General features: G+C 40.0%; 1 protein-coding gene across 50 annotated transcripts in view; it reads left to right on the plus strand.

Moving 5' to 3' along the window:
- TRMT9B (tRNA methyltransferase 9B (putative)) overlaps window positions 1–25,960 on the plus strand; it is a 65,315-nt gene that overhangs the window by 2,096 nt on the left and 37,259 nt on the right. For 3 of the 50 annotated variants that reach the window (XM_085002923.1, XM_085002932.1, XM_085002936.1), the window contains exon 1: window positions 1,918–2,006. The exons of the other annotated variants lie outside the window; for them this stretch is intronic. The gene's annotated coding sequence lies outside the window, so the exon portion shown is untranslated. Of the gene's footprint in view, window positions 1–1,917; window positions 2,007–25,960 lie in introns of those variants that run through there. 50 annotated transcript variants of the gene reach the window in all.

Genomic DNA, 25,960 nt, shown 5'->3' on the forward strand with positions numbered 1-25,960 from the left:
CTTCAAAATGTGACTCGTTGGCATAGAGAATCCTTGATGTATCTAGCTAATGAATGGTTAATCTGTTTTGCAGTTTAGGAAGGAAGAATTGTAGGTTTTTTTGTCCTTGATCCATGGCTGAAAATGCAGTATAAAGGACTCTCCAGGGATGGTGAGGGATGCTTTAAAGTAGCTCAGAGGGGTAGATCATTTGAAGAGAGTGAAATCAACTCCCTGATGTCCATTGATTGTTCATAACTTCTTTTAAAGTGGACCTTGACAGGTTGGAAGGGCTCTATCTACCTGATCACTAAGGAAACTGCTCCAGAGAACTGCTTTCTTAATGCATTTGGTCAGATTTGAGAAAGGTGCTCTCTAAAGACTTCTCTTAATTCAAAAGAAATCCTATTTCTAGAAAGATTCAATTACTGTAATGACGTTCTTTGGAAAAAAAATTTGTCCTTTTGTGTGTCTGTCTTAATATAGCAAAAGCACGGAGGTAGTTCAAAGGTTTTTACTAAAATTTTACTTACTGGAAGGATGGAAAATGGAAAATGCTATGTCTTCAAAGTTAACTCTGCCTTAAAATGGAAGGGCAGGGACCCTTTCCCAATACATCTTAGCCCTCTGTGTACGTATATCTTCTAAAGCCGAATCTATTGGGTATTAAGAGGACTGTAAAGAAGGTATTGCTACTTTCAGTATTTCTGATAGGCGGGTATGTGAATACTTATATGCATTTCACTTGTAAAGAATTCATGAGAGATCTATCACTGCTTTGAAGAAGGCACAAAGAGCCAGACAAGCCTGTCAACATACAGGATCTTACTGTTGAGAAAAAAAATGCAAATAGATCCTGTGTTTACCACATGTTGATGTTCTGATTTATATTTTAAATGGGAACTGAGTCAGCTCTCATTGTGATTTAGCCCTTGGTATGATGCATTGTTGCGATTAGGCTGTCAGCACTTGTCTGTACACTCTTATATTTTTACTCTTAGATAAATTAGGAAGGGTTCTGAAGAGAATGTCAGGACAGGATGAAGATACTGGTGGTTTATTTAAGGACAGATGGAAGGAACTAAATATAGAGGCTGATTCTGACATAGTTGGGTCGCTGGTCAGGCTGAAAGTATAGTGGTGCTAAGTGACCAGTTAAACATCCTTCAGCTTGTGTGATCTCTTGATGTCATAAGACAGGACATTGCCTGGACCTCTAGCTAAGAGGTATCCAAACACCATTCACTCTGGGCACTCACTTCCCATCCAGAGAAACTTCTGACACTTGGAGTTTGAGCTCCATCACCTGGGCTGAATCCCAGCTCTGAGCCATTTCCTTGTTTATGAAATGGGAATAATGATACCTCCTAAGGTGGTTGTCAGGAGCAAAATGGAATAATTAGTTTCTAATGCATCTGGTGAGCCATCTTGCAAGAAAAAGAAATACTTTGTCATAAATATCATCTCCTAGGGGCTGGGAGGGGGTTACTGCATAATTGATGGTACAATTAAATATTTGGGTGAATGGGTCACTCCCCTGTCCTGCTATAACTTAATGTACTCTTACAGAGTACAGTGTAGGATACAGTAGACTCTTAGTAATCAGTGTTGTGGGGGAGCAAGAGGCTCAAACTGTCAAACTCACATCTTCTCCCCCATAGACAGACCTTTGGCTTACCTAAGTGAAAGAAGTTACCTGTGGTGGGTTTTGGAGATAATGATCAGATTAGTAGAGGGAAGAAGGAGATAGCCAATTGAAATTCTAAAATCAAATGTAAAACTTTAATCAACTAATTTCTCTTCATGCCATCAGAAGTGCAGCTCTCACAAAATAATATTTGGAGTTTTCCCCTGGACAGTTATATATTTAGAAATGAGTATGGACTTTGGCGCTGAAGCAGCAATAAGATTCATGCATGTTTTAATCGTTCAGCATTCCCCAAGGCACCTAAGGCATCAGACTAAGCCTTCAGGATGCAAGAAAAGCACACCTGACCTCCTCATGAAAGCCTGTCTGCTGATAAGATGTAGGTAAACCTATCATATTATAACTGTGCTAAGTGCTATGCAGGAAACATGTCAAGGGCAGAGATGGGGTAATCTGCTCTGTGGAGAGAGGGAGGCCAGGAATGCTTGCTTTAGGAAGTGATATTGGGGGTGTAAAGGAAGGTCTTTGGGGAAGGAAGAACATTTATGCCCTGTGAACAACAGCTGCAGAGATTCTATGCACACACTGCAGGTTCCCTGTTGGAAGTATCTCTGACTAGGGGAGCAGTGATGTGTGAATGATCCTGGAACAGTAGGCTGGGCTGGGAGACATATTTGCTTTTCCTTATGTTAACAATTACATCTCAGCAGAACTCTTAATTGTTTTTGGTAAACAGCTTAGGCTTTTTTTTCATACAGATAACTCTATTGGATTTTTTTATAAAAAGGATATTGACAACCTTTTTTTTTTTTAGCTGCTCAGCATAAACCAGTGTTTACTATAATTGACTAGCTCGTCAGCTCTCTGCGTTAACTGTCTGAATTTTACCATCTAGATTGATTTTTTAAAAATCTAATAGATTTTTGTTAAAAACACGTTTTGTATATTTCCAGCAACTATATATGTATATATAGAGAGAGACTATGTATGGCATAATTGGAAATAAACTGTGTGTATGTATGTACACAGTTTGAATCGGTAGGCATGGATTCACTTGAATTTCTCACGTGCAAAGCCTTCCTGAGTCTGTATGTGAGAACCCTGAGCCAAGCTCTGCAAAGCTACGACACAGGCTGTGCAGAGCAGCACAGGAAGCTACATTTACTGTTGGCACTCGGGCACCACCCTGGCCAGGTCACATGAAGAATCTGGCCTAGGATCCTTGTCACCATATGTGTGGTTTTATTCTATTTGATATTTCCTGTTCTCTTCTCTTTTCGCTTCTTTTAACTTCCTCTCTCTTCTCTTTGTCATTTTTTCTTTAATGTTTTTTTCTTTCTTCTCTCCAAGGGCTCCATGATTATTTCTCAACCTTTATAATTATGCCTTGGCCTCAACTGTGGGTCCTAAAGACTGCTGGCCCTGATTTGGGTAGTTTTGCATGGTAGGGCCTATGAGTTCTTCCTGGTCCTTAATCATAGCCACGTCAGTCACAACCATTTTCCCTTTCATGGTTCTCCCTAGGCATGACCTGCTGTCTTATGCATTGAATGCTTTTATCTTTCCGTGCATTTTTAGTGTCATGTTGCAGATAGTAGAAACTATCCTAGCTACTTTAAGAGGGAGGGGTTTCATGTGGGAATTAGATGCTCACAGGAAGGCTGGAAAAGAAGACTGCAACTTAAAGGAGAGGAGAGGATGCAGTCTGAGCTGGAAGGATGACTCGCAGACAGCACCTTGGAACGGGCTCCCTAGGGTTGCTGCCATCATTGCCAGAGTGTGGAGGCTGGGAATCAAAGCCACGGCCTGGCCTGAGCTGCTCCTATCAAGAGCATGCTCTTTGAACTGTGTTTCAGTGATCAGAGAAGCTGCTTACAAAGCACCACTCCACTCAGGAAGCTAGTAACGGAACATGGCGACTAACAACAAGCTAGCCGACATCTTCCTTAGACATCCTTTTGCCACTCCTCTCAGGGCAGAACCTAAGCTGTGCCCAGAACCCTAGCTGCAATGAACTCTGGGAAATGTGGTTTATGGCTTTCCAGCCTCAGAGACAGAGGAAAGCACACCTGAAGGAGACCAGAATGAGTGCTGAGTGACACTCCCTGTCTAACACTTATCAAAAATGTATTTCATCACAGACTTAGCTAGAATATTTCATTCAAAGTAGGTAGATGATATATTGTAAGAATCAAAAAAGGATCCAGTTGCTAACCAATCTGCATTTCAAACAGATGGATGGTGTAGTCACTACAGATGAAACTGCTGGAAAAAGCAGCAAGCCAATAAATCACTAAAAATTATCAAGCACCTACTGCTGCCTGTAGTGGTTCTATTTGAATGTGAAATAGTATTCCTTTATTTTGCTTTAATAATCAAAGTTAAATCTCAGGAAAATGATTTTTAAAAGGTCCTCCCCACCAAAAATCCCGGAAAGCCTATCTGTTTAATGAATAGCAATGCAAAGGAAGATACCGGGTCTGATCAGAGATATACCAGCTCCTAGCAGGCTGGTTCTTTCATTAGATGAATTATCTGTGTAGAAGTGCTTCTACTGAATCTTTTTCTGGTCTGGAGCTTTAATGGCATTTTTTTTTTAAAAAAAAGGATTAAATAGATAGAAATGTCTTGTTAATTGGAGATTAAAATAAGAGCGTGCTTGAATTCATGCTAATCACTTATTTCATACTCTGGTGCTTGTTGGATTTTTTTGAATTATTAAAGCAAATATGATTGGACCTTTACAATTGCTAAGTAATACATTATCAGTTATTTGTACTTGGAAATTACATCCGTACATCTAGGAATTAGTCTTGATTATTGAATGAAATCATTTTATGTTTGCCTCTAATATTTGGAGCTAGAAAATGAAAGAAAAGGAGCTGAGGCAAATTGAGTTACTTAGCAAATTTGTCAGTCTATTACATATATAATTTTTAATTGATTTTCATGTCTCAGAAGGTAAGAGTTCATTCAGATATCTTCTCTGGTAGGTGATGAAAGCATTTAAGTGCAGAATTACAAATGTTGCCTGGAGTAAACCACACTATCATATGATCTTTTGGGTCCAGTGGTGACACCAAGAGTTCAGCCACCTGGCCCCAAGCCACCAAAAACAAACACATCAAAATTCAAACAGTACTCATTTTCATCTTCAAGAGAAATCTACTCTCTTCCATACTGAGCCCCCAACCAAGCCCCCTTATAGTGTATTCTCAGTAGAGAACTTGTTGAATCTAACTTTAATCTGATTAACTGTAAAGAAAAATAAGTAATATTGATTCTTCTATGTTATAGTAACACACAGATGACCTAATTCCAGCTTCTCTCCCTCCCCAGTTTTCCTTTTTCATTTATATTTGGGTAAACATTCAAGAGGAAAACCTGGAGTTTTCCTCCCTGTGGCTATAAGCATAATGAGTTCTTGTCTTTGGTTATATGGAGCTAAAAGATTAAGTTGTAGAATCAACTCCTTTTATGAACTGAAAATCAAAATGACTGTCTGATTTGCAAAGTGTATTATAAAGAGGAAGAACATCCAAATCTGAAATCACTCTCTGTTTACATCACTGATATGCCAAACTGAAGCAGGATGTGGGTAAGAAAGAGCGTGGGATTTATCTGTATACTTTTTAAAGCAAAATTTGAGGAAAAGAAAGCAAGACTCGTATTTGAACATCTTTGAATAATTCGTTTATTCACTGACAAGAAGTGGATATTAAGAACCTTTTTGTATCAGGGTTGATATTAGGTGCTACCTTTGGAAGACTGATGCTCTGGCATAGAAAGTAATCAAGGTTACAGTAATATGTACTCTTATCATGAGTGGGGAGGACAGAGGTTCTCAGAGAGGTTGTTTTCTCATGGCGAGGTGAAAAGTGGAGTTAATTTAACCATAAACATATTTCTGACTTCAAAGAACATCTGCTGATATTTTTACAATAAAAAGGCAGCCAAGACAGACAAAAAATGGCAGCTATCTAGGACTGTATCTTTTATCTTTAGCCCACAGAATCAAAGTCAAAAAATTAGAAGGTTTTACCAAAGGATACAACAATACATTAACTGTGTAATTTCAATAAATTACAATACATAAAAAGCATTTGACAACATTCAACACCCATTTATGATTTAAAAAAACTATCAACAAAATGGGTATAGAAGGAATATGCCTCAACATAATAAAAGCCTTATATGACAAACTCACAGCTAACTCAATAGTGGAAAACTATGCTCTAAGATCAGGAGTAAGACAAGGATGCCCACTCTCACCTTCTTTTTTTTTTTTTTTTTCTTTTTTTCTTCTTATGGCTGTACCTGTGGCATATGGAAGTTCCCAGGCTAGGGGTCAAATCAGAGTTGTAGCTGAGGCCTACTCCACAGCCACAGCAACACCTGATCTGAGCTACATCTATGTCCTTTGCCAAAGCTTGCAGCCACACCAGATCGTTAACCCACTGAGCCAGGCAAGGGATCAAACCTATCCCCACAGAGACAACATCAGGTCCTTAACCCACTGAGCTACGATGGGAACTCCCACTCACCACTCTTATTCAGTGTAGTATTAGAAAGCAATTAGGCAAGAAAAAGAAATTAAAGCATCCAAATTGGAAAGGAAGAACTGTCACTATTTTCAGTGACCCATCAAAAAACTATCAGAAATAATAAGCAATTAGAAACAAAGTTGCTAGATACAAAGGCAGTATACAAAAATATATTGCAGGTCTATACAACAAACTAGCAGAAAGAAAAATTTAAAAAACAATCCTATTTACACACAAGAATAATATACCTAGGAATAAATTTAACCAAAGAAATGAAGTACTTCTACATTGAAAACTATAAGACATTTTGAGAAGAAATCAAAAGAAGACACAAAGAGGAGTTCCCACTGTGGCTCAGTGGTTAACAAATCCAACTAAGAACTATGAGGTTGTGAGTTTGATCCCTGGCCTTGCTCAGTGGGTTAAGGATTGGGCACTGCCGTGAGTTGTGGTGTAGGTTGCAGATGCTGCTCAAATCCTGCATTGCTGTGGCTCTGGCATAGGCTGGCAGCTGCAGCTCCAATTCAACCCCTAGCCTGGGAACTTCCATATGCCATAGGAGCAGCCCTTTCACAAAAAAACCAAAAAAAAAAAAGACACAAACAAATTGAAAGATATTTCATGCTCATGGATTGGAAGAATGAACATTGTTTAAATGTTTATATTATCTAAAGCAATCTACAAACGACATGCAATCCTCATCAAAATTGCAATCCTCATCAAAATTCCAACAACATTTTTCACAGGAAAAAAATTCTAAAATTTATATGGAGCCACAGAAGACCCCAAATAGCCAATCCTGAAAAAAAAAAAAAAAAAGAACAAAGCTGGAAGTATCACACTCCCTGATCTAAAATAGCATGGTACTTACAGGAACACAGACACATAGATCAATGGATCAGAATTGAGAGCCCAGAAATAAACCCACACATATATGGACAATTAATTTATGGCAAAGACGCAAAGAACATACAAGGAGAAAAGGTAGTCTCTTCAATAAATATTCTTGGTAAAACTGGACAGCCACATGCACAGGAATGAAACTAGGTTACTGTTTTATACCATGCACAACTATCAACTCGAAATGAATTAAAGACTCGAATGTAATATCTGAAACCATAAAACTTCTAGAAGAAAACATAGGCAGTACGCTCTTTGACAATGGTCTTAGCAATATCTTTCTGGATATGCCTCCTCAGGCAAGTGAAAAAAAAATCAAAATTAAACAGGACTATATCAAACTAAAAAGGCTCTTCACAGCAAAGAAAACCATTGACAAATGAAAAGACAACCTACCAAATGGGACTAGATATTTTCAAATCATATATCCAATAAGGGGTTAATATCTAAAATACATAAAGAAATTAAACAACTCAACAACAACAAAAAAATAAACAACCCAATTAAAACACGGGCAGAGGAGCTGACTCGATATTTTCCCAGAGAAGACATACACATGGGCAAGGGGCACATGAAAAGATGTCCAACATCACTAATTATTAGGGAAATGCAAATTAAAACCACAATGATATCACCTGATGCCCATTAGATATCACCTCTTGGCTATTATCAAAAAGGCAAGAAATAACAAGTGTTGGAAAGGATGTGGATAAAAGGGGACCCTCATGTACTATTGATGGAAATGTAAATTGGTGTGACCACTATAGAAAACAATATGGAAATTCCTTTAAAAAATTAAGAATAGAACTACCATATGATCCAGTAATTCCACTCATGGATATTTATCTGAAGAAATGAAAACACTAGTTAAAAGAGATATATACACCCCCATGTTCATTGCAGTGTTATTTAAAATAGCTAAGCTATGGAAACAAACAAAGTGCCCACTGATGGTTGAGTGGATAAAGAAGATGTGGTTTATGTTATGGTGGAATATCACTTAGTCATAAAAAGATGAAATCTTGCTATTTATTACAAAATGCATGGACCTTGAAGGTATTATGGTTTAGTGAAATAAGTTAGAGGGAGAAAGACCAGTACCATATAATTTCACTCTTATGTGGAATATAAAACAAAACAAATGAACAAACCAAAAAAACACAAATACACACACAGATAAAGAGAACAGAGAAGTAGTTACAGGGTTGGGGGAGGGCAAAATGAGTAAAAAGATCAACTATATAGTGACAGAAACTAAACTTTTGATGGTGAGCACACTGTAGCATAAGTCAAAATATAAGTGTCCACATGAAATATAATAATGTTACAAACTGATGCTACCTCAATTTTTCAAAAAGACAAAAAGAGTTTTAATATTTAAGGAACTAAGGCGTTTATAAGAGGACTGCTTTTGGTACTTTAGTCAATGTTCAGCAGGTAATCAGTAATATATATATATAATTTTTTTAATGTTAATGGTGGCAGCAAGGAAAGGAAGACCTCTGTCTGATCAGGGATTTCAGTCCTATGACCACAAGAAATTAAATTCAATTCCAAGAACGGGCTTGGAAGCAGATTTAACCCCAGAATTTCTAGATGACACTCAGCCTGACTGATACCTTGATTTCAGTCTCGATTCTGAGCAGAAAATTCAGCCATGTGTGCCAAACATCTAACCAATAGGATTGTGAGCAAATAAAGGAATGTTGCTTTAAGTTAAAAAAAAATAAATAAAAATATCAGAGTCCAGAATATTCTACAGGGCATTGAGTTTAGAATAATCTGAAAAAAATGCAGACACATTCTAAATATTTGCAAATGAAGATGGCAATGCAGTGATTTATGCAATAATGAAACAGATCCAAAGTTATCATGTGACTTATAGTTCAAGCTGGGACATTTTTATTTTTTATTTTATTTTTTTTACAGAATAAAATACATATATTTAAACACAATTACATTCACACAGATTATTTTATCATGGATCTTAAGAAACAGATTAAGTGACTCCCTCTGGAGAAGTGGAATGGAAAATATGCTGAGACAAACAGGAAATTTATTCTATACTTTATCCCATTTTGTATGGCTTTCATCTTTACTGTTTAGTATTATCTATTACATTTCAATTTTTCTTTAAAAATTAGCGTTATATTAAAATTGTGTATATTATGCAACTAAAATTTATAAAGAAGAAAGCCTTATATGCCATTAAATATTTTATATGGCATAATAAAAAGAATAATTTAACTGGTAAGAATAACAAAAATAATATACCCTCTGAAAATAAGTAAAATATAAATATGCATAAATTGGTTAAAAAACAATGTAACTATATAAATATGTCCTCACAAGTTGTTACATCTTATTGATTCTTCAATATAGGCATTACACCATTCTGATGTGATAAACAAGACATTATAGACCTTACATTGTACCATGGGGAGAAATGGTTATTAATGATACATTGTAGAACTGTATTATTTAATTGTACAGTTGCATTATTTAGTTATAATTATCATAAATTCTTTGATGGAGAGGAAATCAGAATCAGATGTAAGAAGACTTCAGCATTCCAAGAATGATGTCAAATGACCCCCTTTATGGTGGATTATGCACTTATTTACTATGAGATATATTTCTTCTCCAGAGATTCCTTGTTTGTGCATCAATTGTAGATTTTTGGTTTGCAGTTATTCTGAAGTTTTGATATGAGTATATATGTATATGAGATTGTTTTAAGTTGTTGTTCTCTTAATTGCAAGTTCATCTCCGGTGTCCCACATTTGTACCCACCTCTTCTCATGATTTCTGATTTTGATGGTATAATTGTGCATGGATGATTTTGTATCTTTACTGTATATATACCTTTACTGGTGAGCCTTGTCATTTGTGGAATTTTTGTTTCCTGTTGCTGTCTTGTCTTTTCTGCCTAGAGAAGTTCCTTTAGTATTTGTTGTAAGGCTGGTTTAGTGTTGCTGAATTCTCTTAGCTTTTGCTTATCTGTGAAGGTTTTGATGTCTCCTTCAAATCTAACTGAGAGCCTTGCTGGATAGAATAATCTTGGTTGGAGGATTTTTCCTGTCATCACGTTAAGTATGTCATGCCATGCTTCTGGCCTTCAGAGTTTCTGCTGAAAAATCTGCTGATAACCTTATTGGGGTTCCCTTGTATATTACTTGTTTCTTTTCCCTAGCTGCTTTCAAGATTTTCTCTTTGTCTTTAATTTTGGTTAGTTTGGTTAATATGCGTCTTGGTGTATTCCTCCTTGGGATTATTTTATGTGGTACTTGTTGTGCTTCCTGGATTTGAGTGAATAGTTCCTTTCCCATGTTAGGGAAGTTTTCGGCTATGATCTCTTGGAATATGTTTTCTGTTCCCTTCTCTTTCTTCTCCTTCTGGCACCCCTATAATACAGATGTTGGTGCATTTAACGTTGTCCCAGAGTTCTCTGAGAGTTGCTTCATTTGTTTTCAATCTTTTTTCTCTTTTCTGTTCTGCATCCGTAATTTCCACTAATCTGTTCTTCACCTCGCTTATTTGTTCTTCTGCCTCCTGTATTCTGCTGTTAGCTGCTTCTAGTGAATTTATTTCAGTTATTGTATTTTGCATCTCTTCTTGTTGAAGTTTTATATCTTGTATCTCTTTGGTCAGTGTTTCCTATAAGTTATCCATCTTTGCTTCCAGTTTATTTCCAATGTCTTGCATCATCTTCAGCGTCAACAATCTAAAGTCTTTTTCCTGGATGCTGAGAATCGCCTCATTGCTTAGCTGATTTTCTGGGGTTTTCCCTTTCTCCCTCATCTGAGTTATAGTTCTCTGTCTTTTCATTTTTATAGGTTTTTGGTGTGGTTACCTTTTTATGGATAATAGAGTTGTAGCCTCTCTTACTTCTGGTGTCTACCCCCCTTGTGGCTGCAGTGTGGGAGCTTGCTGTAGGCTTACTGAAGGGAGGGACTGATGCCTGCCCACTGGTAGGTGGTGCTGATTCTAATCCCTCTGGTGGTTGTGGCTTAGTCTCTGGATGGGATCAGAGGCAGCTGTGTGCCTGAGGAGTCTTTATGTAGCCTGTTTACTGAGGGGTGTGGCTGTGATCCCATCTGGGTTGTTGTTTGCCCTGGGGCTTCTCAGTGCTAACTGATGAGTGGGGCCAGATTTTCCCAAAATGGCCACCTCCAGAGAAAGGCACTGCTGCTGAATATTCCCGAGAGCTTTGCTTTCAACTTCCTTCCCTCACAACAAGCCACATTCACCCCTGTTTTCCCAGGAGGTCCTCTAAGAACTGTAGTCAGGTTTGACCCAGATTCCTATGGAGACCTCGCTCTGCCTTGGGACCCAGTGCATATGAAAGTCCATGCGTGCCTTTTACGAATGGGGTTTCTGTTTCCCCCAGTCCTGTGGAGCTCCTGCACACAAGCCCCACTGGCCTTCAATGCCAGCTGCTCCATGGGCTCTTTCTCCCAGTGCCAGGTCCCCGCACTTGAGGGTTTGATGTGTGGCTCAGAACTCTCACTCCTGTAGGTGAGTCTCTGTGAACCAGTTAGTTTCCAGTCTGTGGAGCTTCCCACCCCCGGAGGTATGGGGTTGTTTATATCATGAAATCGCCACTTCTACCTCTTTTTTTTTTTTTTTTTTTTTTGTCTTTTTTTGCTATTTCTTGGGCCGCTCCTGCGGCCTATGGAGGTTCCCAGGCTAGGGGTCGAATCGGAGCTGCAGCCACCAGCCTACGCCAGAGCCACAGCAACTCGGGATCCGAGCCGAGTCTGCAACCTACACCACAGCTCATGGCAATGCCGGATCGTCAACCCACTGAGCAAGGGCGGGGACCGAACCCACAACCTCATGGTTCCTAGTCGGGTTCGTTAACCACTGCGCCACTACGGGAACTCCCCCTCCTACCTCTTGATGTGGCCTCCTCTTTTTCTTCTGGAGTACAATCTGGGACATTTTTGAGAGTGAAAGGGGCCCTACAGTCAGACCTTGTATTATTGTGCTTCATTTTATTGCATGTTGCAGACATTGTGCTTTTTACAAATTGTAGATTTGTGGCAGCCCTGTGTTGAGCAAGTTTATTGGTGCCATTTATTCAACAGCATTTGTTCACTTTGTGCCTTTGTGTCACTTTTTGGTAATTCTCACAATACTTCAAACTTTATTATTGTATTTGCTACAGTGATCTGTGATCAGTGATCTTTGATGTTACTGTTGCAAAAAGATTAAAACTGACTGAAGACTTTGATAATGGTTGGCATTTTTAGCAATAAAAGATTTTTTAAGTAAAGTATATACACCTTTTTCACATAATGCCATTGCATACTTAATAGACTACATTATATTGTAAAAGTAACTTTTATTGTACTGGGAAGCCAAAAAATTAATGTGGTTCACTTTATAACAATATTCCCTTTATTGAGGTGGTCTGGAACTGAACCTACAATATTGCCTAGGTCTGACTATATTAATGGTTATCCTGGGAAAAAGAAGCACAAGTGGGAACTGCCCCAGCAAACTAGGACTTATGGTCACCCAAGATTAAGGTGCTCATTGTGCAGCATTATTGCATTAATTGCAATATTTATTTTTTAAAAACTGTTAAAATATATAAAACAAAACTTACTATATTAACCATTTTTAAGGGTATAGTACAGGGGCATTAAGTATATTCATACTACTGTGCAACCATCATCATCATTCATCTCCAGAATATCTATCATCATGCAAAGCTAAAACTGTACCTATTAAACAATAAGTCCCCATTCACCTCTCCTCCCAGCTCCTGGCAACCACCATTTCCCCTTCCTGTCTCCATAAATGTGACTATGCTAGGTACCTTATATTAGTAGAATCAGACAATATTTTCCTTTTGACTGGCTTACTTCACTTAGCAAAATGTCCTCAAGGTTCATCCATGTTGTAGCATGTATTAGAGTATCCTTTCTAAGGCTAAATGGTACTCTTTTGTATGTATATATACATTACGTTTGTCCATTCATTCTTAAATGGATACTTGAGATGCTTCCACCTTTGGCAAGTGTGAATAATGCTGCCATGAATTTAGGAATGAAAATCTCTCTATGAGCCCTTGCTTTCAGTTCTTTTGGGTATATGCCCACCATCTTGATTTTTAAAGGAAGAAGTTAAAAATGGAGAGGGAAATGAACATTCTGTCCTCTCAGGATCTTTCTGGTCATACTTCCTCAGCATAACACTCAGGCTGGAATTCAGCTCTGCCTCTGCAGAAGTCATCAAAAAATGGAATTGCAGATAATCTAAAGAAGCTTCCTGCTGAAAAAAAGCACCTAGGGTCTCAAATTCCATCCTCATACAAGAAAGGAAGCTAGTTTTTTTTTTTTTTTTTTTTTTTTTTGCCACAACTACAATAATGCATTGGCCACCGATGTTTCTAAGTGAAAAGTACTGGCATCAAGAATGTCAGAACTGGAGTCAGATGGACCTTCCAGGTACAGAGAAATATATGAGACAGTAAATATATCAGTGGTTGACATAGGTTTGGGGTGGGCAAGTTGAATAAGTGGACATGAGATTTTTAGGACAAAGCTATTCTGCATGATACATGGATACATGTGGATATGTGACATTTTGAATTTGGCAAAACCCATACAACTGTATAATACAAACTGTGAACTCCATTATATACTATGGACATTTATTAATAATACTATATCAAGATTAGCTCACCAGTTGTAACCAGTATTCCATATCCATGCAAGATGTTGATTTTAAAGTTACCTAAATATTTTGTAAAAATTAATAGGCACTTCATGTGCTAGGGTAAAAAAATGTAGGTAACGTCAGCTTCAGGGGTCCAGGTGATGGCATGCCAGGTGTTAGGAAACATAGCTCCAGTTTGGGGAAATTAATAAATGAGAGCAGTTCTGTCATTCTAATCCCAGCTGAAATATTTAGCAAGCTGCACTTACCTTAGGTGCAGAAATGTCACCAAAGCTCTCGGCAGGTGAGGAAGATGCACTCAATCAGAATTTTGAGCAAACTACTTCCTTGCCATCCAAATGCATATTGGTTGAAGACTTGGGTCAGAGTCCACAGAATCCACTGAAAGGCCTGAAACCAGAGACAATGTGTGTCTTCAAGTTGCAAGGCCATTCATCATCAAGGCTCTCCAACCTTCTACCATTAATTTTTCCTGCTGAAGACATTGACTGAATTCCTCAGGCTGGCTTGCCTCTACAGGAAGCTCTTCAGGCCTTCCATCATCTTGACAGAAATGCAGACTTACCTCTTCTTCTTTTGCTAGAGAATGTTGTAGTTCCTATACGACCATGAAAAATTGGGCCAGACACTTAAAAAGGGTCCCTTTCTGCATATCCACGTATGCAAAAGATGTAGAAACCTGCAGGTGTGTGTGTGTGTGTGTGTGTGTGTGTATTTTTTTTTTTTTTTTGTCTTTATGTCTTTTTTAGGGCGGAACCCAAGGCACATGGAGGTTCCCAGGCTAGGGGTCTAATCGAAGCCACGGCTGCCGGCCTTCTCCAGAGCCATGGCAATGCCAGATCTGAGTGACATCTACAGTCTACACCACTGCTCACATCAACGCCAGATCCTTAACCCACTGAGTGAGGCCAGGGATTGAACCCACAACCTCATGGTTCTAGTCGGATTGGTTTCCGTTGCACCATGATGGGAACTTATTTATTTATTTATTTATTTATTTATTTATTTATTTATTTTGAGCCATATATTTTTAAAGTAACATATGATCTTTTAACTGATAATTTGTCTATTCTACTTGTTTAAATCTGGGCCTTTTGAAGTACTTTGGCAGCATGCACACACAGTATTTTTTTAATCTCCTTAAGACAATATATTTTGGTACACATCAATGCTTTTATGTATTTCATATCTTTTTAGGATGGTAGTGAATGTCTGAAGGGCAGAAGCCACTAGAAATCCCACTACTTGAGCAGTTCAAGTCAGAAGACTATGTTGTAGGCAAGATGCCCTGTTAACTCAATTGTCAGGTTACAAATTTTTAATCACATAATTTGGTGTTTTAAATGATGCCCTGTGCCCTGTGTATTATGATTTTTCCACTAAAACAGGAAATTGAAGAAGAATTAAATAATGTTTAAAAAATGAAGGAAAAACTGTATATTTTCACATGGAAAGTCTTATAACAAGTAACAGTAATCATTAAAGCGTTATGTACCATCTAATTTAGTTAAAATTGTGACTACTTTAATCTTCTTTTCCGCCAGCTGTTTATTTAAACTAGACTGCAGTGTAGCATGGTGGGCCTGTGGGCTTGCAGAATCAGGACGTATGGCCTCCAGTCCTTGGTCCTTCAGAAACTATGTAGTTTTCTTTTCTTTACTAGTTGGCTCTCGAGTATTTACGAATGACACTAATGGCATGATTTTCACTTATTAAGCCTTCTTCCACACACAGCTGATATCTTCCTTGGCCCAACCACTGCAGCATTGTGCTATTATCTTTCTTTCTTCCTTCCTTTCTTTCTTTTCTTCCTTTCTGTCTTTTTCTTTCTTTCTCTCTCTCTTTCTTTCATCTTTTGTCTTTTTTTCAGGGCCACAACCATGGCATATGGAGGTTCCCAGGCTAGGGGTCTAATCGGAGCTGTAGCTGCTGGCCTACACCACAGCTCACAGAAATGCCAGATCCTTAACCTACTGAGCGAGGCCAGGGATCAAACCCGCAACCTCATGGTTCCTAGTCAGATTGGTTTCCGCTGCACCACAATGGGAACTCCAGTTATTACCTTTCTACATTTCCTTTCATGACTTCCTCAGCATCCTGAATCCTCTGAACAGCACTTTTGGAGTTCCCATCGTTGCTCAGACAAAACAAATCTGACTAGTATCCAGGAGGATGCAGATTCGATCCCTGGTCCTGCTCAGTGGGTTAAGGATCCAGCATTACCATGAGCTGTGGTGTAGGTTGCAAACATGGCTCACTCGGATCTGGCATTTCTGTGGCTGTGGTGTATGCCGGCGGCTACAGCTCTGATTTGACTCCTAGCCTGGGAACCTCCATATGCTGAGAGTGTGGCCCTAAAAAAGACAAACAAACCAACAAAAACAAACAAACAAACAAAATAGCCCAGCACTTTAGCTCTCTGAGGCTTCTTGCTTGCTGAATGGCCAGTGGCTTCAGAAAGCACCACATTTTGGTCCACATGCTAATGGTCAGTCCCAGAGGTGCCAGCAAAATGACCACCCTGTGGAATTCAACAGTAGTTTTTCTCAAGGGTGGTGTTGCTCTGAAACCTAGTGACAGAAGCATGTGGAAGGAGAACCCTAGAGACCTTTATCATAGACTGTGTTACATGGCAGCCAGGCTGCGTGGGTTGGGAGGAGAATGAGGACAAGGAAGAAGGCAGGGCTTGTGCACCCTCTAGAAAAGTACATTTCTGGAAGAGAAATGTACAGCTGGAGGGCAGAAGTGGGTCTGGGAATGGCTTGATTTGTGTGTGGTTTTCTGTTTCTGTTTAAGGAGAGGGAGCTCTGTTTCTTTGGTGGCTGAGGGAGGAAGGCCACGGGGACAGGGTCTAACGATGGGATGAGAGAACAGGCTGCTGTCCCAGCAAAGATGGAGAGATACCAGTCTTTGAGAGGAGTTTGATGACTCTGAGACAAAATGCATGCACAAGACCGTGGGGCAGGAGGATGAAAACGGAAGACATTAACATTTTCTTAGGGAAGCATTTTCAGTGTGAGCCTGATAAGGCACTGTTTTATCTCAGGCTCTCTGGAGAAACTAAGTTCCCGACATAATAAAAAGTTAAGCTTTGGTTTTATATCTGTTTCCCCATTTTTGACTCTAGCTTTCTCACACCTTAAGTATGCAACGTCTCATCTTCTAACAATTTAAGAGGCCATAACACAAAGATCTGGTGCTCAAAGGAGACTGTTGATTGGCTTTTCTAAGGAAAAAGCTGCTTTAAAAAAACAAGTCCTTTTTTGGTTGTTGTTTAAAAACTGTCTATCAAAAACATGACATTTCATCTTTATTTTATAACATTTCACCTTTCAACATCATTAGCACTGGGGTACATCTTACAGCCAATGACACATCACCACCTTTCTTGGTAAAATAAGTAGGCACATCACAAAATAGGATGGCATCTTAGCATGAGCTGCCACAACCACGTACCATAGATAGGGTGACTTAAACAAGAGAAATTTGTTTTTTCACAAGTTCTGGAAGCTAGACATTCTGGCACAGGTTTTGGCCAGTCTGATTTCTGGTGAGAGCCCTCTTCTTGCTGGCTTGCAGACGGCCACCTTCTTGCTATATCCTCCTGTGGAGGAAGAGCATTCTCCCATGCTTCTTCGTATGAGGACATTACTCCTTGGATCAGGGTCCCACCCTTATGACTTTATTTAACCTTAATTACCTCCTGTAGGCCTTATCTCCAAATAAAGCCTCACTGGGAGTTAGAGCTTCATCATACGAATTTTGGAGAAGACACAAACATTCAGTCCATGAAGACGGCAGCCTGGATTCCATTAAATGGTACATAGCCATCACCAAGAAATATTTCCATCTTGCCATCAGTGCTTTATGTTAAATCTTTTGTTCTTATTTAAACTTAATTTAGAATCAGAACTGTATTAATTTTTTAAAAGTACATTATGATGAAACTCTGTGAGGTTTTTAAAAAGTGGTATTTATATTTTTAAATTAGAAATAATAGTGTATCCTTTAGGCTTATCACTGAAGGAAAAAAACACTGTCATAAAATGGAGTACGAAAACTGAAAAAATTAAACTTTCCAAAACAGTCTGGTTTATTCTGGGCACAGACTTAATAACTCTTGCTGCTAGGAGAAGTACAATTTACTGCCACAGCAAAGCTTAAAACGTCAAACACATTCTTATAAAATACAATGCAAGCTGCCCGCAAATTAGACCTTTTTTTTTTTTAATCCAACTGCTGTGTTTCCTCCTGTACAGTTTTCATAATTGTGGCACTTACTGTGAATTGAAAGCCTCAGTATGTGATGTAAACGTTCAAACCCAGCCATCGCATTGGTTTTCCAAGGGGTGGGTTGTTGCAGACAATGGAGGGAATTACAAGATCTGAGCTATTCGGAAGGAGCTTGGTATAAATGAAACGGAACTAGCTCTGAGGGTACATATCGAGGAGATGGGGTCAGGGAACTCGGGGTAAAAACCAAAGGCTGACAATCAGAGGGCTTAGGAGGCCACAGCTTCAGCAATTCTTTTCCAGCCTCCAATTCATGACCCAGACCCAAAACCAACACAGCCTAAGAGCCATCAGTACAGATGTTCATCATTGGTACAACTGGTTCATCCAGAGTTGACCCCTCTGATGACCGGAATGTCTTTTCATATTTTAGGTAGGCTTCCTGATTCAGCTGTTTGATCTCTTTCAAGCCCCAAGCCAACAGAGAGCAGCAAATTAGAAAGGAGAAGAGATTAGTGGAGACAGAGTGAAAAATGACTGCCCACAGCAAGGTAGGGTAGAGAAACAGTCAAGGGGTTATTCAAAAGCCAGTGCCACTTAGTGTAAATGCAGACACTCTGTTCAGCCCTGGAGAGTATGGCTGCCTATAATACTAATTAGCCCCTATGTTATCAATGAAAAACGTGTTATGTGGGCTCTTGAGAAAGCCATAAATAGTATGTGGCATATATTAGAAGGATTTCCCTAAAAGTGATTAAAATAAATAATACTTTGGGGAGTTCCCGTTGTGGGTGCAGCAGAAACAAATCCGACTAGCAGACATGAGGATTTAGGTTCGATTCCTGGCCTCGCTCAGTGGGTCAGGGATCCAGCGTTGCAGTGAGCCTTGGTGTAGTTTGCAGATGAGGCTCTGGTTCCATGTTGCTATGACTGTAGCTCTGATCTCACCCTTAGCCTGGGAACCTCCATATGCTGCGACTGCGTGTGGCCCTAAAAACAAAAACCAAAACAAACAAACAGCCAAAAAAACTTGGTACTGAAAAGGATCAACCTCAGCTATTTCTAATATTCGATTATGTGACCTAGGTTTTAGTAAATTTGGTCCGAACTTTGAGTTCAATACCTGTCTGTTTAGCACAGGGCTTCCCAGACCAATGCAGGAGCTAGATGGCACATGCTAATACCACCCACCCTTTGAGAGTCAGGAGCAAGATCAGAGAGCACTTCAGCCTCTAGAAACAGGTCATTGGAGGATCATTCCCTTGGAGGTGGCAGGAGCCTGTCTGTCCAAGAGTCAACCACTGGGGAGGTGCATAGTGGAGGGCAAAAGGCCTCATTTCTCCAGAGCAGAGGAGCGAAAAATAGAGGTTACAGTATTGCCTTGCTTACATTTTACAGTGTCCCTTTCAATTTTTACATTATGAGATTATAATCCAAAGGCATTTTAGGATCAGGCAGGGTTCATCATCAGTACAAATACCAATGGTTAATGCTCTGGAGGTATTTGAAGTATAAGTATCAAATTCCAGGCAGCATAAAAGTTGATTTTTTCACTGCACTCAAAAAAAAAAAAAAAAAAAAAAAAAAAGGTGGGGGTGGGGTGAGAAGCAGAAATGTCCAGCAGATTTCATGCTCAAACACTGCTTACCTCTAGGGCCCTGGATAAATCAATTCCTGTGTTTGTTTTCTCTCCAAAATGATCATCTAAAGATACCTGCAGGGCCCTGGAATCTTTGATCGGTTAAATTAATTATTAATGTGTTGGACAAGAGCACAAGTACAAAACCATCCACGCTTTAGGAACCGATATGTTTCATGATGGGATGAGACAGAGGCAGAGCTAAAACTTAGGAATTTAGGGCTTCGAAGCCATGTTCTTAACTCCTGCCCCACCCTATGGCTCCCACACACAGTCTAAACCTCAGAGGACCACAGAGAAGTCAGGGGATGATGACAAGGATGAGCTCACCCCAGAGGTTTTTCTCCTGGTAGAGTTGACATTAAAGTGTCTTTTCCCTGTTAGCATTTGACCAACTCAAGCCCTTGTTATTTAGATCATTTTTAAACTGTGCCACTAAGGCACTATTCCTCAGTGTTTCCATTCTAATTAAAGCAGCTCTTTAACACTGGTAATTTCTAGGGGAGACAAATTCTTCTGCATTTTCAATTTTCCTTGTTAAGAATGGAAGCTCTTACCCCCATAGTAGAATTACAGTCAGTAGTCAACCTAGAAACCCAGACTAGTACTAAATACATTTTTAGAACATTGTCTTTAGACTGTATAGTGATTGTCCCTATGAAAGCAATAACTGGGACTAAGCTATTAAAAAATTATGAATTTTTTTTAAAGCACTGTTACAAATTTAGTTTTGCCATTGTCACCATACAGGCCGAAGGATCTTGTGGTACTCTTTCTAAAAAGATACAACCCCACAGACAAAATTCTGTTTATTTATTATTTATTTATTTTTAATTTTCGTGGGGGCTGCACTATGGCATATGCACATTCCCAGGCTAGATGTCTAATCAGAGCCGCAGCTGCCAGCCTATACCACAACCATGGCAACACTGAATCCAAGTCGCCTCTGTGAACTACTCCATGACTCATGGCAATGCCGGATCCTTAACCCACTGAAGGAGGCCAGGGATCATACCTGCATCTTATGGACATTATGTCAGGTTCTTTACCTGCTGAGCCACAATGGGAACTCTGAAAAGTTCCTATTTTAAATGAGATGCTACCCAAATCACAAAAGACATCCATTGTGGGCAGGGACTATAAAGGTGGGCAGAATCATGTGCCTTTCCTGGGATGTAGCCCGTTGGATAAGAATGAGGTCAGAAGGGGAACAAAGTGGGCAGAGCTTCCTGTTTTCTGTTCCTTTAATCTAGAAAGTCATGGGCTTGCTCTTTGGAAATGCTGGAAAAGAAGAATTTTCCTTTCATAAATAAACCTTGATCCTTTAGCAATTTCTAATTTATTTGTTATAAAGCACTGCCACAGCTTCTAATTAACTACCAGAATCCCCTCACGTTTTCCAATCTGAGGTCTGAATGTTTACAGAATGCAATCAGGGTAAGAGGAATCCTAGTGATATTCTGAGGTGTGAGCTGAATCCGAGGTCTGAATGTTTACAGAATGCAATCAGGGTAAGAGGAATCCTAGTGATATTCTGAGGTGTGAGCTGAATCCGAGGTCTGAATGTTTACAGAATGCAATCAGGGTAAGAGGAATCCTAGTGATATTCTGAGGTGTGAGCTGAATCCGAGGTCTGAATGTTTACAGAATGCAATCAGGGTAAGAGGAATCCTAGTGATATTCTGAGGTGTGAGCTGAATCCGAGGTCTGAATGTTTACAGAATGCAATCAGGGTAAGAGGAATCCTAGTGATATTCTGAGGTGTGAGCTGAATCCGAGGTCTGAATGTTTACAGAATGCAATCAGGGTAAGAGGAATCCTAGTGATATTCTGAGGTGTGAGCTGAATCCGAGGTCTGAATGTTTACAGAATGCAATCAGGGTAAGAGGAATCCTAGTGATATTCTGAGGTGTGAGCTGAATCCGAGGTCTGAATGTTTACAGAATGCAATCAGGGTAAGAGGAATCCTAGTGATATTCTGAGGTGTGAGCTGAATCCGAGGTCTGAATGTTTACAGAATGCAATCAGGGTAAGAGGAATCCTAGTGATATTCTGAGGTGTGAGCTGAATCCGAGGTCTGAATGTTTACAGAATGCAATCAGGGTAAGAGGAATCCTAGTGATATTCTGAGGTGTGAGCTGAATCCGAGGTCTGAATGTTTACAGAATGCAATCAGGGTAAGAGGAATCCTAGTGATATTCTGAGGTGTGAGCTGAATCCGAGGTCTGAATGTTTACAGAATGCAATCAGGGTAAGAGGAATCCTAGTGATATTCTGAGGTGTGAGCTGAATCCGAGGTCTGAATGTTTACAGAATGCAATCAGGGTAAGAGGAATCCTAGTGATATTCTGAGGTGTGAGCTGAATCCGAGGTCTGAATGTTTACAGAATGCAATCAGGGTAAGAGGAATCCTAGTGATATTCTGAGGTGTGAGCTGAATCCGAGGTCTGAATGTTTACAGAATGCAATCAGGGTAAGAGGAATCCTAGTGATATTCTGAGGTGTGAGCTGAATCCGAGGTCTGAATGTTTACAGAATGCAATCAGGGTAAGAGGAATCCTAGTGATATTCTGAGGTGTGAGCTGAATCCGAGGTCTGAATGTTTACAGAATGCAATCAGGGTAAGAGGAATCCTAGTGATATTCTGAGGTGTGAGCTGAATCCGAGGTCTGAATGTTTACAGAATGCAATCAGGGTAAGAGGAATCCTAGTGATATTCTGAGGTGTGAGCTGAATCCGAGGTCTGAATGTTTACAGAATGCAATCAGGGTAAGAGGAATCCTAGTGATATTCTGAGGTGTGAGCTGAATCCGAGGTCTGAATGTTTACAGAATGCAATCAGGGTAAGAGGAATCCTAGTGATATTCTGAGGTGTGAGCTGAATCCGAGGTCTGAATGTTTACAGAATGCAATCAGGGTAAGAGGAATCCTAGTGATATTCTGAGGTGTGAGCTGAATCCGAGGTCTGAATGTTTACAGAATGCAATCAGGGTAAGAGGAATCCTAGTGATATTCTGAGGTGTGAGCTGAATCCGAGGTCTGAATGTTTACAGAATGCAATCAGGGTAAGAGGAATCCTAGTGATATTCTGAGGTGTGAGCTGAATCCGAGGTCTGAATGTTTACAGAATGCAATCAGGGTAAGAGGAATCCTAGTGATATTCTGAGGTGTGAGCTGAATCCGAGGTCTGAATGTTTACAGAATGCAATCAGGGTAAGAGGAATCCTAGTGATATTCTGAGGTGTGAGCTGAATCCGAGGTCTGAATGTTTACAGAATGCAATCAGGGTAAGAGGAATCCTAGTGATATTCTGAGGTGTGAGCTGAATCCGAGGTCTGAATGTTTACAGAATGCAATCAGGGTAAGAGGAATCCTAGTGATATTCTGAGGTGTGAGCTGAATCCGAGGTCTGAATGTTTACAGAATGCAATCAGGGTAAGAGGAATCCTAGTGATATTCTGAGGTGTGAGCTGAATCCGAGGTCTGAATGTTTACAGAATGCAATCAGGGTAAGAGGAATCCTAGTGATATTCTGAGGTGTGAGCTGAATCCGAGGTCTGAATGTTTACAGAATGCAATCAGGGTAAGAGGAATCCTAGTGATATTCTGAGGTGTGAGCTGAATCCGAGGTCTGAATGTTTACAGAATGCAATCAGGGTAAGAGGAATCCTAGTGATATTCTGAGGTGTGAGCTGAATCCGAGGTCTGAATGTTTACAGAATGCAATCAGGGTAAGAGGAATCCTAGTGATATTCTGAGGTGTGAGCTGAATCCGAGGTCTGAATGTTTACAGAATGCAATCAGGGTAAGAGGAATCCTAGTGATATTCTGAGGTGTGAGCTGAATCCGAGGTCTGAATGTTTACAGAATGCAATCAGGGTAAGAGGAATCCTAGTGATATTCTGAGGTGTGAGCTGAATCCGAGGTCTGAATGTTTACAGAATGCAATCAGGGTAAGAGGAATCCTAGTGATATTCTGAGGTGTGAGCTGAATCCGAGGTCTGAATGTTTACAGAATGCAATCAGGGTAAGAGGAATCCTAGTGATATTCTGAGGTGTGAGCTGAATCCGAGGTCTGAATGTTTACAGAATGCAATCAGGGTAAGAGGAATCCTAGTGATATTCTGAGGTGTGAGCTGAATCCGAGGTCTGAATGTTTACAGAATGCAATCAGGGTAAGAGGAATCCTAGTGATATTCTGAGGTGTGAGCTGAATCCGAGGTCTGAATGTTTACAGAATGCAATCAGGGTAAGAGGAATCCTAGTGATATTCTGAGGTGTGAGCTGAATCCGAGGTCTGAATGTTTACAGAATGCAATCAGGGTAAGAGGAATCCTAGTGATATTCTGAGGTGTGAGCTGAATCCGAGGTCTGAATGTTTACAGAATGCAATCAGGGTAAGAGGAGTCCTAGTGATATTCTGAGGTGTGAGCTGAATCCGAGGTCTGAATGTTTACAGAATGCAATCAGGGTAAGAGGAATCCTAGTGATATTCTGAGGTGTGAGCTGAATCCGAGGTCTGAATGTTTACAGAATGCAATCAGGGTAAGAGGAATCCTAGTGATATTCTGAGGTGTGAGCTGAATCCGAGGTCTGAATGTTTACAGAATGCAATCAGGGTAAGAGGAGTCCTAGTGATATTCTGAGGTGTGAGCTGAATCCGAGGTCTGAATGTTTACAGAATGCAATCAGGGTAAGAGGAATCCTAGTGATATTCTGAGGTGTGAGCTGAATCCGAGGTCTGAATGTTTACAGAATGCAATCAGGGTAAGAGGAGTCCTAGTGATATTCTGAGGTGTGAGCTGAATCCGAGGTCTGAATGTTTACAGAATGCAATCAGGGTAAGAGGAGTCCTAGTGATATTCTGAGGTGTGAGCTGAATCCGAGGTCTGAATGTTTACAGAATGCAATCAGGGTAAGAGGAATCCTAGTGATATTCTGAGGTGTGAGCTGAATCCGAGGTCTGAATGTTTACAGAATGCAATCAGGGTAAGAGGAATCCTAGTGATATTCTGAGGTGTGAGCTGAATCCGAGGTCTGAATGTTTACAGAATGCAATCAGGGTAAGAGGAGTCCTAGTGATATTCTGAGGTGTGAGCTGAATCCGAGGTCTGAATGTTTACAGAATGCAATCAGGGTAAGAGGAATCCTAGTGATATTCTGAGGTGTGAGCTGAATCCGAGGTCTGAATGTTTACAGAATGCAATCAGGGTAAGAGGAGTCCTAGTGATATTCTGAGGTGTGAGCTGAATCCGAGGTCTGAATGTTTACAGAATGCAATCAGGGTAAGAGGAATCCTAGTGATATTCTGAGGTGTGAGCTGAATCCGAGGTCTGAATGTTTACAGAATGCAATCAGGGTAAGAGGAATCCTAGTGATATTCTGAGGTGTGAGCTGAATCCGAGGTCTGAATGTTTACAGAATGCAATCAGGGTAAGAGGAATCCTAGTGATATTCTGAGGTGTGAGCTGAATCCGAGGTCTGAATGTTTACAGAATGCAATCAGGGTAAGAGGAATCCTAGTGATATTCTGAGGTGTGAGCTGAATCCGAGGTCTGAATGTTTACAGAATGCAATCAGGGTAAGAGGAATCCTAGTGATATTCTGAGGTGTGAGCTGAATCCGAGGTCTGAATGTTTACAGAATGCAATCAGGGTAAGAGGAATCCTAGTGATATTCTGAGGTGTGAGCTGAATCCGAGGTCTGAATGTTTACAGAATGCAATCAGGGTAAGAGGAATCCTAGTGATATTCTGAGGTGTGAGCTGAATCCGAGGTCTGAATGTTTACAGAATGCAATCAGGGTAAGAGGAATCCTAGTGATATTCTGAGGTGTGAGCTGAATCCGAGGTCTGAATGTTTACAGAATGCAATCAGGGTAAGAGGAGTCCTAGTGATATTCTGAGGTGTGAGCTGAATCCGAGGTCTGAATGTTTACAGAATGCAATCAGGGTAAGAGGAATCCTAGTGATATTCTGAGGTGTGAGCTGAATCCGAGGTCTGAATGTTTACAGAATGCAATCAGGGTAAGAGGAATCCTAGTGATATTCTGAGGTGTGAGCTGAATCCGAGGTCTGAATGTTTACAGAATGCAATCAGGGTAAGAGGAATCCTAGTGATATTCTGAGGTGTGAGCTGAATCCGAGGTCTGAATGTTTACAGAATGCAATCAGGGTAAGAGGAATCCTAGTGATATTCTGAGGTGTGAGCTGAATCCGAGGTCTGAATGTTTACAGAATGCAATCAGGGTAAGAGGAATCCTAGTGATATTCTGAGGTGTGAGCTGAATCCGAGGTCTGAATGTTTACAGAATGCAATCAGGGTAAGA

Source organism: Sus scrofa, chromosome 17 (assembly GCF_054392235.1).
Source record: "Sus scrofa isolate SSC_HxYL_T2T_F1_AM1 chromosome 17, Sscrofa_HxYL_maternal_Yorkshire_Landrace_v2.0, whole genome shotgun sequence".
NCBI lineage: Eukaryota > Metazoa > Chordata > Mammalia > Artiodactyla > Suidae > Sus > Sus scrofa.